We start from the raw sequence: 15561 nt of genomic DNA, 5'->3' as shown, positions 1-15561 counted from the left end.
CACATTATTCTCTATGGTCATATCCTGAGAATGGGCTTATGTTTTCACCAAGCACTTCCAAAATTCTGTCTTTGAACAGCTCTCTTAATCTCCCAGGAGTGAGTTTATATGCTGTATTGAGGAGAGGTGAGCTTTGGGCAAATAAAATGATACATGCTCATCATGGTGAAAGAAATAAGCCAATAAACTTGTGACTTTTTTTTTTTAAGCTAATGAGTTTTTACCATTATAATTTGTAGCAGATCCAGAAAATTTTTCCACCATGTTTTTTTTTTTTTTAAGTAAATGAACAGTTAGGGAGCCATGTATGAAGGATTGGAAAGAATTGTATATTTAACTCCATGTACTTACTATTCTTAACTTCCCTTTGACCCTTGCTCTGAAGACTGTCTTCTATGTGGATTTGAAGAACATGTTCAAAGATATTTTAAAAACTGCCATATACTTAAGTTGATGTATATCCTTAAAACATGGCATTTGGTTACAGAAAACAAGGGAGCCTGTACTGTGAACTGTAGCGTAACTGAAGTGCTAGAGGAGTTGAACAGAGGTGGTGGAGTATGGTTGTTAAATAGCCAAGCCTGAGTTCAAATCCCAGCTCTGCTACTTAGTAGCTGTGTGACTTTGGACAGTTTATTTAATTCCTCTGTGCTACAGTTCCTTTTTTAATGAAACTGTGGGAATGCCTTATAGTTTTTTATAAAGTTAAATTAGTTAATATTTATGAAGTAATGAAAATAGTGCCTAGCTCATAGTAGGTATAAAGTAAGTGTTACATAAAATTCTTCCCATAATTAGCAATAAACATATTTTGATGGAATTTTAGCTATACATTCCTTTGGGTAAGTATTAAATAACTACATTATCATATGGGGTTTTATTTTGAAAAACTTGACCTTATTTTTGGGCCTGGTCAATTGGAAATTATGAAAATAACTAAACACATTTTGTCTGAAAAGCTCTTCACATTCCCCAAATCAGGTCAGGCAAGGGCGGAGTGCTGCAGACCCTTGTTGCCTAAGAAGTTTCTGAGTGTTACTAGGGAAACTGAATAGGCAGCAATAGGAGAACATTTCACTTTGGCTTTTGTGACTCAAAGTGAATTGAGTTATCAAGCAGTACTTTTCCTGAAGTTACGTGCAATTTTGTATGTGTTTACAGGTGGAAGGGAGGTGGATTAATGAAAACAATTGTTTCTGAAAAATAGCAGACGCATACTATATGCACTTTGCTGTTTCCAATAATGATATATGGTGGGGATCTCTTCTTAGTAGTAATATAGAGGTATTCTTGCTTCCTTTTTTGTAGCTTCATAGTTTTCTGTGGTCTCATCCAGCCTGCTATCTATGAACACTTGGGTTACTCCCATCTTATGCTATTACAAATGGTGTCAAGAATAACCTTCTGCATATATCGTTTTATACTTCTGCTGGTATATCTTTGGTTAGATTGTTAGATGTCAGATTGCTGAGCTAGAAGATAAAAGCATGTGGTTTTGCTAGAAGTTGCCAAAGTCTCTGTTAGTATACCGTTTTGAATTCCCATCAGCAGTATATGAATTCCTGTTTCCCCAAGGTGTCATCAACAGATTTCAGATGTTTTTATTTTTGAAAAAAATCGGCATGTAAGTGGGCCCATGAGTTCAAATGCATGTTTTTCGAGTTCAAATGCATGTTGTTCAATGGTCAACTGTACTTGTGTGGTTTAATATTCTACATTTAATCTCTGATCCTTTTGAAGTTTGTCTTACACTATGAACTGGGCACTGTGCTTTTGGGCTACCTGGGGAGTGACAGTGGTGGATTGGATGAGGATTTGGGGAAAATGAAATACAAAGTTGTATATGATACTATCTCTGCTTCACAGTGCTATTATTAGAAGAAGAATAGCTCAAAACAGCTCTTTAGAAGAATTGAATAAATGGATACCATGAGGCTGTATGGTAAGATAATATAGTAAGGAAATCCGTTCTTTCTAAATGAACTTAATTATATACTTGAGGACACAAAAGATATGCTTAAAAGAGAATGAGATAAATTCTAACAAATTTGTTTATAAAATAAAATGATACAAAAGAGTATTATTTCATGGGATAGACAAGAAAAGAACCGCAAGTGAAATGACAGGAGAGGGGATCCCTGGGTGGCTCAGTGGTTCAGCGCCTGCCTTTGGCCCAGGGCATGATCCTGGAGACCCGGGATCAAATCCCATGTCGGGCTCCTGGTGCATGGAGCCTGCTTCTCCCTCTGCCTGTGTCTCTGCCTCTCTTTCTCTCTCTCTTTCTCTTTCTGTCTCTATCATGAATAAATAAATTAAAAAATTTTAAAAAATGACAGGAGAGGTGAATTTTAAAGGATGATTCGGAACTCCACAAAGTGAAGGTTAAAGGAGGGTATTATTAGCAGAGAGAGCGTTTTGTGGTTTGGAAGTATTTGCTGTGTTCTTGAAAAAGTGGAAGAGTTCCCTTGACTTGGTCATCTACCACATAGGAGGAAGAGATGAAAGTGGGTACTCAGTGATCAAAGGTGAGGAAATATTGTTCTAAAGGGCCAGTTTGTAATTAGTTTAGGCTTGCAGACCATATGATCTCTGTCACAATTATTCAGTTTTCTTGTTGTAGCATGAAAGCTGCCATAGACAGTATATAAATAAATGAGTGTGGGTGTATTCTAATAGAATTTTATTTACCAAAAGCAGGTGGCAGTCCAGATTTGGCCCATGTGGCGTGGTTTGCTTTCCCTGGATTGAAAGATTGGAATTGGAGAGCAAATGAGGATGGGGAGTGTTGGAAGCACAGAAAAGTCTAGGGAAAAAGTCACAGCAACATCATTGTGTTTTTGTTTTAGCACTAAACTGCTGCACCACCCAGGGATCCCCTCTTAACCTTCTATATTGAAAAAACATGAGTTGTAGAAACCAGGAAAGAATGACGATCTCATTTTGCCTTGCCCAATGGGGGCTGTGAAAGCTAAATCTTCTCAAAATTTGGGTAATCTTAATCCAGCTATAAGCAAGTACCACCCTGTGCCAGAACTCCCTCAAAATGGGGAATTTTGACATAGGAAATCAACCTCTAAGTGTGGTAATTAGCCAGGGGTGTCATTTTGATGTTTAAACTTTCAGAAAGCTTAAAAACTATTCAAGCATTATATAGAAGTCTGATGAATTAAATCCGAGAGCAAAAAAGAAAAAAAACCTCTTGATGAATTGAATGGGATGCCTAAATTGGATCTGAACGTGGATTAGGTAGATTCTAAATATTTCTCAGACTTGCAGATTCTACAAATATAGGCAGCTTAATAACAAAGCTTATGAGAATGTTTATTTTTGACCAGCTGTCATACGTTGGAGAAGTTCAGCTGTGTCATTGCATCTTCATTTTGGTAACGGTGCAAATGGTTATTAATTATGTGTTCCAAATAATCTATAAGTCTGAGTACAAATCTTAGTCACAAGGGTGATAACTATTAAAAAAATTCTTATAATCTTAAAAATAAAAAAATGGACTCTACATCTTTGAAGGAAAAAAAATCTAAGCATTATCTAAGTGAGAATGGCAACATCAATGATATTCCCATAATTATTGATTTATATAAGTGTGTAAATCAGTTATTATAGAATTACTTTTTAATTTTTATAATTTACTAGGGAGAGTAAGGATAGTTACTGAGCAGGATAGTTACTGAGAATGTTAGCTAGAAGCAAATTGTCTTTCATCAGAATGAAAGTTTCATGTTAATACTAAATGAAATTCTCCAATGTATCTCCATATATTATGACAAATACTTTTTGAAATAGAGATAACCTGGCCATTCACATGACTCCTTTCTTGTTTGTTTAAGTTGTCAGGAAAGAAGCAGGCATGAAATGTGTTTTCCCTGTTTCTCCAATTATTACACTGCTTTCTGTGCTTTTCTTTTTCTCTTCACTATTTTCAACAAATAAAGCTCTTCCATGTAATAACATATATTTAAGCTCCTTAACCTCCTTAATCAGTGGTCTCTGACATGGCCTTGAAAGTGAGTGAGTGCTTAAACCATCCATTATATTTGAAAGTTGGGATTTCATTTCCCAGGCTCCCACCTAGAGACTTGTGATGATGGGGGTAGGGGTTGGTGGAGGTGAGTAAAGGGTTAAAAAGTAATTGTGAATTAAATATACACTATGTCCCAGGCACCGAACTCTTTTCATAATTGATTTCAGGAGATCACAGTTTTGAGGAAATCTGAGGAATCATATTAACATGTGTCTGATAAAACCATACAGACTGTTTTTTCCTTCCTGTTTTCAACACATTGGCTAGGACATCATGTAAGATGTTGATCCTGAGTTTTTTATTTAATTCAGAAAAATTTACTAATGAGTTTATAAATATTATAAATGATCGTTTCATACCATTACCCAGGTCTTCTCCATTCTTTTCTACTCTGTACACCTCCACGACAACCCAATATTTAACAAAATGAGCATATTTAAGATTTTATTCATATCACTTCAAAAGTAGCATGTGTAATGAGTTGAGATGAGATTGGACAGGTAAGCAGTGTCAAAACCATAGGGATAGGATAGGTGGATGTGTCATGCCAGTGAACTTGGTAATAGGAACCGAGGGAAGGGCCTTTCTCAGTAAAGTACAATGATCTGACTTGTGTTTTAGATACATATTATTCTGGCAGCAATGTTGGAGATGGATTTTGGGATCCAAGACTGGTGGCCAGGTAGAGGGGGTATGAAGACTCTTGTAATGTCCACATAAGGATGGTGAGGACTGCAATGGTAGGAGGGATGGAGATGGAGAGATAGAATGAGAATGATTCAACCGTTATTGTGTGTCGGATTGAGGAAGAGGGAAGAGTCACCAATACCTCTTAGATTTCTACCTTGGATGACTACAGGATGATAGTTCCTTTGAGGCCATAAATACTTCTTAAATTTATTAAACAGAACAATTATTTCCAGCTTTCAAAGTTGGACATAGAGATTACTCTTATATAGAGCAGGACTGTCCAATATAAATATAATGCAAGCCACAAATTTGGGCCACATATGTAATTTTAAGTTTTTGAGATGTAACATTAAGTAAAAAGAAACAGGTAAAATTAATTTTAATAATACATTCTATTTAGCCCAATACATTCAAAAAGTATAATTTAAAATTTTAACCATCATAAACATTATTAATGGATATTTTACATTTTAATTTTATGGGACGTTTTTAAAATCTCATGAGTATTTTACACTTACAATATATCGCGGTTCCCCCTAGTCACAAATCAAATGCTCAGTAGCCACATGTAGCTAGTGGCTACCATATTGGACAATATACCTCTAGAGCATTCTAGTATACTTAGATAAAAGAATTCATTTTCATAAAAGAATCATATAGCTCGTAGAAATTGACTGACTAAGATAAATAAAAAGGTCAGAAAGAAGCCAATAGCTGAACGAGATAATCTTAGATTATCAGAAGACATTACATCTGTTTTTGGTTCTAATATGACAAATTGTGTGATCTTTGGTAAGTCATTTTTTTCTGCACCAGCATGAATCTAAGATTAGGACCCTTAACAGTTTACTTCTAGTATCTGTAAGTCAGTGAATTGACTCCTTTGTGTGGCAGCGGCAATTGCAGTAGTAAAAGTGGGGATAATGATAATGGCAAGACTTCTGTTCTATGCCAGCCACTCTTTCAAATACTTTACACACATCGACTAATCTAATTATCACAACAGCCCTATGCAGTAGATTCCATTATCATGTTCATTTCACAGATGGGGAAACTGAAGTACAGGAAGTTATCTAAGCAGATAACAGAGTTGGTGGATTGCAGATCTGGGTTTAAGATGTAGTTCTCAGAATACATACTGATTTCTTAAAAAGTAAAAAAAAAAAAAATCATTTTCTTTGAAACATCACAAACATAAATCTATTTCAAACTCATAAGAATAATTTCAAAGGCACAACTAACATGTTTTGGGTCAGCTTGATTATTAGCACAGATAATGCAGTGTGTACATACAGTTGACCCTTGAAAAATGCATGGGTTAGGAGGTACCAACCCCCCACCACCCACAGATAGTCGAAAATCTGGGTAAAACTTAACTACTAGTAGCTTTCTATTGACTGGAAACCTTACCAATAACCTAAACAGTCGATATCTCAGATTTTTGTATGTTATTTGTGTTACACACTGTATTCTTACAATAAAGTAAGCTAGAGAACGTTATTAGGAAAAACAAATATAAGGAAGAGAAAATATATTTATAGAACTGTGCTGTAAAAAATCTGCGTATAAGTGGAACACACAGTTCAAACCTGTGTTGTTCAAGGGTCAACTATATTCATCCTCTTAAGAGCCACTTTTAATTGTAAAGAAAATAGGTAATTACTGCCTTTTTTTTTCCTTGTAGTAGCCCTTAGCCAAGCTACTTTGATGCTGTAGAAAACAACCAAGGGCCAATATACAGAGATCTGAAATTGGATATTTCACAATAAAAGAGATAACTGTTCTAATAGTAAAAACAAAATTAACAAAAATGGACCAATATCCCTTTCCCTATATGAGAGTGAGGCACAAGCAGTGTTTTGCAGATAAATGTTTAACAGCTGTCTGGAAAAAAATGTATGTGTGTTATTTATATAAGGTTATTATAAAACATATTTAGGATGTGTACTACACAATTTACAAGCAATAATAAATACACTAAACCCTTCCTGTAAACTCCATAGACCCAATTGATTCTCATAAAATACTTCTGATTTTTTGTTGTTGTTGTTGAACCCTTGTATCTGTTGATGAATAATATATCACTTGATGAATGAGTGTAGTTCTGACATAAATGTTGGTTGGTGTTTGCATTTATGTTAACCAGGAAGACAGCAGTGAAACAATCAAGACATATGTCAGGACATCACTCTTTCATAGGTGACATGAGTCACTTCTTTGCTGAATCAGAAAATAGTTTTTGAGTAATGGAAGAATATGCCCTTGTTTATTTGTGTTATTTACAGCGTAATGGCTACAGGTACAATATACTTGTAGGTTTAATCTGTATTTTAAACACTTTCTCCTTTACTTTTATTTGTGAGAGACACACAGAGAGAGGCAGAGACATAGGCAGAGGGAGAAGCAGACTCCCTGTGGGGGAGCCCAATGTGGGACTTCATCCCAGAACTCTAGGACCACACCCTGAGTCAAAGGCAGATACTCAACCACTGAGCTACCCAGGCATCCCTCTACCTTCACTTTTTAAATTCTGAACAATCAACAAATAATCAAGCCCTCATTTGTAGTAAATTGCTGATTTTCTTGATGTATATACCCCACCATGGCCAATTTCAGACTACTGCATGAGTGTAGAGTACAGAGTTGGGAAGAGACTTACAGTAGCACACCATTAGGTGGTATTTCTACTATACATAGGAACAACAGATGTAAATAGCCTCAAAGGCATAAAAAAATAGTAAAATGTAATTAAATAGTATTTCTTAATTTTGTTTTAAATATAAATTATTTTTTAAAGATTTATTTATATATTCATGAGTGACACACTCACACACAGAGGCAGAGACACAGGCAGAGGAGCCTGATGCAGGATTCAGGGAGCCTGATGCAGGACTCGATCTTGGATCCCAGGATCACACCCTTAGCTGGAGGCAGAGGAGTCTGATGCAGGAGCCTTAGCTGGAGGCAGAGGAGCCTGATGCAGGACACAGGGAGCCTGATGCACGACTCGATCTTGGATCGCAGGATCACGCCCTTAGCTGGAGGCAGAGGCTCAACCGCTGAGCCACCCAGGCGTCCCAAATATAAATTATTTAATTGTAAGGTTATATAATTCATTTTTAATTACAGCTGAGGCTAACAACTGGCTCACAAAATTCCTAAAATTTAATAACCAGCTTTTACGAGCCAGCGCAAATCAGCTCCAGCACACAAGGGGCACAAGTATGGCCATTTTAGATGCTGACTAGAAAGGAGCGTGTTGGAAGAAGTCACATCCTAGGTACACAAGAGATTCAAAAGTTGTGAGATTGTACAGCTTGGAAAGATAACAGGGGACAGGAGCTGTAGAATCATAAATAAGTATAGCCCATTTAGCATACTCACCAAAAAAAAAGTCCTTGCCATTATTTACCAGAGTCTTGATTTTAATAACCAGTCAGTATCCATGCAGAGGGGGATATTTAACTTAGATTTTTATAGAGACATCAAAAGCATTTGTTGAGAATGACTAAACCCATACTCTGTAATAAGATCTCTGTACAATTTCAAACATGTAAAAGTAACTATAAAGGAAGCAGAATGTGTTTTTATACAGGTTTCTATTTCTTCCTTGCTATTGAATTGATGATAGTGCTTTATCTATCATGTTTGAATGGCCTTGCTGGCCCAGCCACCTCATCTGCTACATAGCCCAAATTACTGCCATAACTCAAAACTTTCTCTGTGTTGAGATGTCTGCTTCTGGCTTCAAAGTCATGGATACAAAGTTAAGCCATTTCTTATGTGTTTTCCCGAAGTCTACTCTGAGTTGTGAGATTTGTCTTGTCTGCTTTAGAGGTTACTGTGTTAAGTCTGCAGTTCTGTGAACCTCTCCTGAATGTGCTCCATGTGGACAGTGTCACTGTGGCTGGGTTTCATTGGGTAATAAGAATTCTTCTACGTTGCATCTGGGTTTTCTCAGTGTCTGGCTTTAAAATGTTTCAGGGAAAGTCCCTTCTTGACTGGAGTCTTCTGAAAACAGATCCTCCATTGTTGGCACCTTTTCTGGGCAAGGGAATAAACATACCACATGAACTTTGCCTGCCTCCATAGCATATAAAATACAAATACCTAAAATCATGTTACTTCTGATATCATGTGGGTTTAGGTCAAAAGAAAGTAGTCAGAGTGCATTAGACCCCAGAGCTAGCCACCCCATTTTTAATTCTTTTGGATTGGAATCCAGTAATGGCTTATCATGATTGCACTATTTTAGGAAAAAAAACAGAGATATCAATCTGTTCCCTCTCAGCATTTTCATTTTTTGACTGGTTTATCATCATAATATGTCTTTTCATCAAGCATCCTTCTCAACGTGGTGATTAGTTAGATTGTCCTTTACTGGGCTTTCATCCAGCTCTAGTATGTTTTTCTCAGTTGGCATCATATTCCTGCAGTAGAACATTAACTCTTCTGGCCCTCAACTTTATTCTCACTTAGCCCTCATAGGCCCTAGTTTATAAGCATGAAATGTATTTATTCATAAAATGTCAAGACCAATCACATGCAAAATTATAAGGCAGAAAACTCCTAGCTTCAATGCTTCACCTTATAATATACACCACTATATCATAAGCTTCTTAAGGCAGGAATTTTATCTCATTTATCTTCATGGAGTGGGTTTTGAATACAGTCACAAGCCAGGTTTACAGAAAGTGTACCTTAATTCATCCATCTTTGCACTCAGCTCTATTTTACTGCTTCAAAAACACTCAGTGTCTTGATTTAAAACTTTTTAAAGGAAATCATTAAGTTCATGACTTAAGCTCAATCAAAATTCCAACTTCCCATTCTGATTCTTCTTTTCTGTGGTGGGTTTTTGTCTTCTGCTTTGTATCTTGAAATTGTGTCTGGGCACAGGAGATGTTTGTAGCATTGTGGGCCTAGTGTTGTCCTTCAGACTTTTCTTTCCTGCCTTACTCTTTGGTAATAGGAGGTGGGGAGGGTGGCTATTCACATTGCCCCCACTACTGGTGGAGTTCTTGTTTACTCTGTAGGCATAGGCAGTGCTCCTTGAGAGATCAGTTCTTGCTGGCCCTTGGTCTTCTATGGCCTGGCTAGACCTACTGTTTGACCCTCTGACTTGGGTTCTCAACCCTGAGGCCCTAGGCCACAAAGTTGTTTGATCGTGATTAGCTATCGTGATTCCCCTGAGAGCTTGCCAGTCAGTTCTCACTGGGGGAGATGGGAAATGACTGGCTCTCTCTAGGTCTTCCATGACAATTTCTGGGAGGTCATTTTAGGTTCTTTGCAGGATGCCTCATCCCAGAGTTTTAGGTGGGGATGGCACATAAGCTTCTCCATCCTTGAATACTTAAACCTACTGTTTGTATTACCCTACATTCCAGAGATTTAAGCCAGGAAGGGTCAGATTGAATAGCCTTTTCTGAATATAATTCTCTTTTCTCCTTGCCATGCCTCCCAAGCCCTGAGAGCTTCCAATCCAACTCTCCTCTGTGTGGGAGCAATGCTGCCCTTCTCTTTACATCATTGTCTACAGCCTTACTTGTCATGGTTTAAAAATCTCCACATTCAGTCTTTCACACTTTGGTTTTGATATTAATGGGAAGTTTTAACAGCTTAGGAAACTCAAGTGCTGAGCTCTAGTCATGAAAAACCTAATTTTCTTGATGGGTATATCTGGAATGTCCTTCAAGGGCCCATCTTGAAAGTGAAAATCTTGAACTTAGAGCTTTAGCTGTTTTTTTTGTTTTTTTTTTTTAATTCCAGCTATGACAACTTCATCAGTTTCTACATCTGCAAATGTAAAAATGTAAGTACAGGACTGTTATTTTACTGCAACTTCCTCTAAAAAGTAGGAGGACTCAAAATTCACAGGAGAGCAGTGCTAGTGATCCTCAGAAGCAGAGATAGGATGCTCTGTAACTTGTGCCCTGGAGTTATGCAATGCAGCCCTTTTAGAATAGCTTTGAAGGCAGTGTAAGGCTAAATGAAACACTAGTTATAGTAATAAAATTTGTGTTGGAGAGGCCAATTCTGATTTCTGCTTTGTCACCTGCTATCCATGAGACTCTGTTGCACTTCTTTTTAAAGATTTTTATTTGAGAGAGAGAGAGCATGCATGTGTATGTGAGAGTGCATGAGTGTGCTGGGTAGGAACAGAGGGACAGGAAGAGGGAAAGGGAAAGAATCCCAAGCAGACTGTGCTGAGTGCAGAGCCTGATGCAGGGTTTGATCTCATGACTCTGAGATCACAACCTGAGCCAAAACAAAGAGTTGGACACTTAACCAACTGATTCACCTAGGCACCCCTGTTGCACTTCTTTTGTCTGTTAATGATTCTCCTTTGGAATTCACACTAAAGCAATTGTACTCTGGCTGAACAGGAAGAATGTTATATTAGGAAATATAAAATGAAACCAGTATGATAGTTTTATAGTTAGGGAGATAAATGGGGTTGTTTTTCCCTTTGATAGCTACAGCAAATGACTCCACCCAGGAATGCCTCAGCACTGATCACATTGCTCTTCACCAGAGGGACCTGGAAAAGCAAACCAGCCAAGAAGAGGGAAGTGGCTAGTTTGGTCTGTTTCTGCAGGGGAGAACAGTTCCAAATAAGAAGGGAAAAGCTGTGGAATCAGAAAAGAAGCAGACTCTAAATGACTGCAGTTATCTCAAGGTAAATTTCTACCATTGAGATTACCTTTAGAATTATATTTCATTGGATCAGATTTGTAATCTGTAGAGAATAGGGATTCATCTAATTCAGGAAATAGACCCTTTTCCACCATTGGCAGTTGAAATGAATTCAGAACAAAGGGATTCTGAATTCTTTGAAGCACTGTTAAGGGTATACTAATTCTTTCTCAAGTATCTCATCATCTTCAGCCTCTTTTCAGTCACTTTGAGAGGATTTTTTAAAAACAGCCAAGCCTCAAGTGATGGTGACTAGGACAGGCACAATCAGGTTATGAGGTCCAAACTGTGGTTCATTCTTTCTCTGTGGAAAGGAACAGAGCTTTTACTTGTTTTTAGGGAACAGACTATTTTGATTCTTAGAACCCAGCATTCATTGCAAATCCTCAGAGCTGTTTGTAAATATCAGGTCATTTATTCCCATCCACCAAGCACCACTCAGAATGAAGAAAATGGAATGAAGTAGGGAAATAATTACAAATACTACAATCACTGCTATTTACTAAGAGCCTGCTCTGATAAAATGTGTATTTGCTCCTCACATTGAATCCTCAGACATGTTGAATTGCTTGCCCCTCAGGTTCACAGTGCTGTAGTTGCTAAGTTCCTGGACCCTGGTGCCAGATTACCTGGTTGATTTCCACCAGGTAGTCTCTGTTTCTGGATGTGTGACCTGAGTGAATTCACCTCTCTGTGCCCTCATTTTCCATCTGCAGAGTAAAGAGAATGATTTTGACAATAGTTCCTCATGCAGCTGTTGTGGGGATTAAGGGAGTCAGATGCATGAAACAACACAAATCAGATCCCAGAGAGATTAAGTAAAGGCTCATAGTCCTATGGCACTAAAAGGAAGAAGCAGACTATAGCCATGTGAGTGCTGGATATTATTATTCTGCAGTTGTGAGATACAAGAACCCAACTCATACTAGTTTAAGCAGCAAAATAAGTGGTAGACATGCCTCAGAATAGAGTCGAATGATGCTGTCTGGAAGTCTCCAACATCTTTGCTTCTCCTTGGCTTCAAGATAGATCACACAAATTTTGAGGTAGTAAGATTGCTGTTTGCAGCTGCAGGGGGCGCACTATCCTTTCAAGGAAAGAAACAATTCTTGTTATGAAGATCTGGCAGGGGTCCCATGGAAGTGGCCCAGCTTTGGTCAGATACCCACTCCTGCACCCAGACCTGAGGTACGCGGCAAGCACTGAGGCAGGGGGTGCTGAGTGTGGTCAATCCAATGCGTGTGGCCAAAGGACAGCATCCGTGTTAGACACTCAGGGTGCTCCTCCAAAGAAAGGGATAAGGGATATAGATCAATATAATACATAGGCTCATGGCTGTCAGGTGACAGCAGAGATCAGAAATGGCCTCTCCCTCAACACAAGTCTTATTACTACAACCGTTGGTTTCTTTTAGCCTTACACTCTTGTTTTTTAAGCCATCCTGACGTGGCTGCATCGCACAACTCCATGGGCACAAGTTACACAGCATCCTCTTCTCTAGTTTTGAGGCCCATTGACACTGCTCTCTGACAACTTTCTAGTCCTCCCACTTTTTTTTGAGGAAGGCACAGCCAGGTAGCAGATGGATAGTTTCATTTTACATCTGCAGGTACAAAAACTGAGGATTAAGTGGAAGGAGGCTCCTTGTTCAGTAAGTAGTGGTTTGAGCCTACCTTGTCCCAGGATCTGTACTAAGTGTGCTAGCTGCCTTCTGATAAACCAACCAGAAGTGACTGACCTGGAGTGCCAGTGCTATGAGTCAAGGCTTCCTCTTCAGGGCCATGCCAGTATTCCGGCCTGTGATGCCAAGGCATTTGGGCTTTCTGTGACTTTTTTGAGCTGGGTAATAATGAGTAATAAGTAGGTACACCACTAATGTTTCAACAGACAGACATCAGTTTCCTTCAGTCTATCTGCTCAGTGTCAGTGCATGGCCCTGTTCACCGTCATGACCTTTCTGTAGAAATATTTAGTCTTTGGAGTGTATTGAATTATCTTCTTTGGTTGACTAATACTGGTGGCTAAAATTTATTGAATTTTCCTGAAACCTCAAATTGGCATTTATTGCTAATAAAGTAGAAGGTAGAATAACAGTTTCTTGAAAGCATCACATAATAAAAGGAATATATGTGCATTGAGTGTTACGTACACAGTGATTTTATAAGTTTTCCTTTCTAAATCTGGGCTACCAACTGTGTATGGTAGGTATTACCATCTCATTTTACAGAGGAGAAAAATCAGATCTCAGATTAAGTAAAGGCTCATAGTCCTATAGCACTAAATGTAAGAAACAGTTTATTCATGTCTGCTTCAAACTCTGCCTTCCTTCTACCAGTCCCATTTTAACCACCATTTCACAAACTTACTTTAAAATTATACTTTCAGGGGCACCTGGGTGGCTCAGCGGTTGAGCGTCTGCCTTCGGCCCAGGGCGTAGTCCCAGGGTCCTGGGATCTAGTGCCACATTGGGGTCCCCGCAGGGAGCCTGCTTCTCCCTCTCCCTGTGTCTCTGCCTCTCTCTGTGTATCTCATGAATGAATGAATGAATGAATGAATAAAATCTTTAAAAAATAAAATAAAATTATGCTTTCAGTTATACTTCTAGACCCAGGCGACTCAGGTTAGGTCATGTAAGTCTTATTGAATGTAATCTGAGCTATGTTTGAGAACTGATGAAGCAATATGGATTTGAAGCCTCCTGTTATCATCACAAAATCACAGGCCCATTTGATTTGTGAACCTCAGGAAATAATTTAGGGTCACACCTAGGCAAAACTGCAGGGTGGGCAAGTGTGTTCCTTCTCATGGTGTCACTTCTTCACTTCACTCTGTGTAATACCCCTTCCCTTCCTGGCTTTTGGTATCTTTACCTCCATGATTTGACTGTGCCTCTTGGCTGGTCCTTTCAGGCCAGATGTTCCTCCCTGAGGCTTCACCAAACCTTGCTGTAGTAAACACTGATTATTTGTTGGTGTCTCAGAATCTACTCCTGCTGCCTAAATGCACTCAAATGTCAATTGAGGAACTGTCCTCTAACATGGTATATGATCTTGGGGCCTGGCTTACCATTATAGAAGTCTTACCATTACAGAAGGCAAGGGAGTTGCTAAAGGCCACGTCTTCCACTGTTTCTTTTACCACCCAGTGACCATCTAATGGAAGATAAGCATGCAACCTAAGCACAGCCAATTTGATGCAATGTTATGGTATTCTATGTCCTAAGAAGAATGAAGCAAGGATGGGAAATAAGTTGAAATTGGTTAATTTTATAAGAAACACCCTGGCAAGACTGTATTCTGGCAAGATTGTGTTCTCATTTCTGTCTCAAACCTTGTTCTCCAGCTTTGACCTTCCATCATGTGATAGTCTCACGATCTTTCTAAAAACATTGTTCCTTGTTTCAGAGTCAGAAATGTTTTTGTGGTTTGCAGCCATAATAAACCTTCCTCCTTGATAGCTCTGCATGCCATATTGCTTCCCAGACATCTCACTGTCCTGTTCCCCTCCCTCTACTCAGTGGAAACCTGATGTGCTTATTTCAACACTTTCCAAGTCAGATGGTCTGTACAGCCTGGAGTGACTGTAAATAAACCAGGTAACTGATCTGTAATACTGACCTAGTGACAGAGGAGATTGATGGGGTCCTTTCCTCAGCTTCCTCACTGAGGCATTAAGCTAAACTTCTTAACAGCTATTTAAAATCCATCTTGGGCTTTTTCTTAGCATTCTCTTTGGGGCATAGCATCTGGCCATTTACAACGGGCTTTCTTCTTCCCCAGGCTCCCATGTACATTCTTTTCCAAAGGAGGTTGGGAAATGCAGGAGATGTAGGTCAGAAGAGCTGAATGAGACCTGGTTGTGCAGAGCCCAGAGGGACCATCTAAAAGCACAAAAGGATCCCAGTACTACCTTATTTGAAACCTATAGTGGATTTCCCATCTGAACTCCAGGATAAAGTTTAAACTCTTCGCATGGCATTCAGATCCAACTCCCCACCCCCCCCACCCCCAATCCTCCTGTGCCTGGCCTCTGTCTCTGGCTTCATCTCTAGCATTCTCTCCTTTATGCCTTTTTGTCCAGCAGAGCTAAACTAAAGGTGCTTCCCTGTATGTGCCACATTGTTTATTTCCTTTGTGCCT

Source organism: Vulpes vulpes, chromosome 13 (assembly GCF_048418805.1).
Source record: "Vulpes vulpes isolate BD-2025 chromosome 13, VulVul3, whole genome shotgun sequence".
In the NCBI taxonomy this organism is placed as follows: Eukaryota; Metazoa; Chordata; class Mammalia; order Carnivora; family Canidae; genus Vulpes; species Vulpes vulpes.
The sequence above is the reverse complement of the archived record's forward strand: the minus strand, read 5'-3'. Positions refer to the sequence as shown.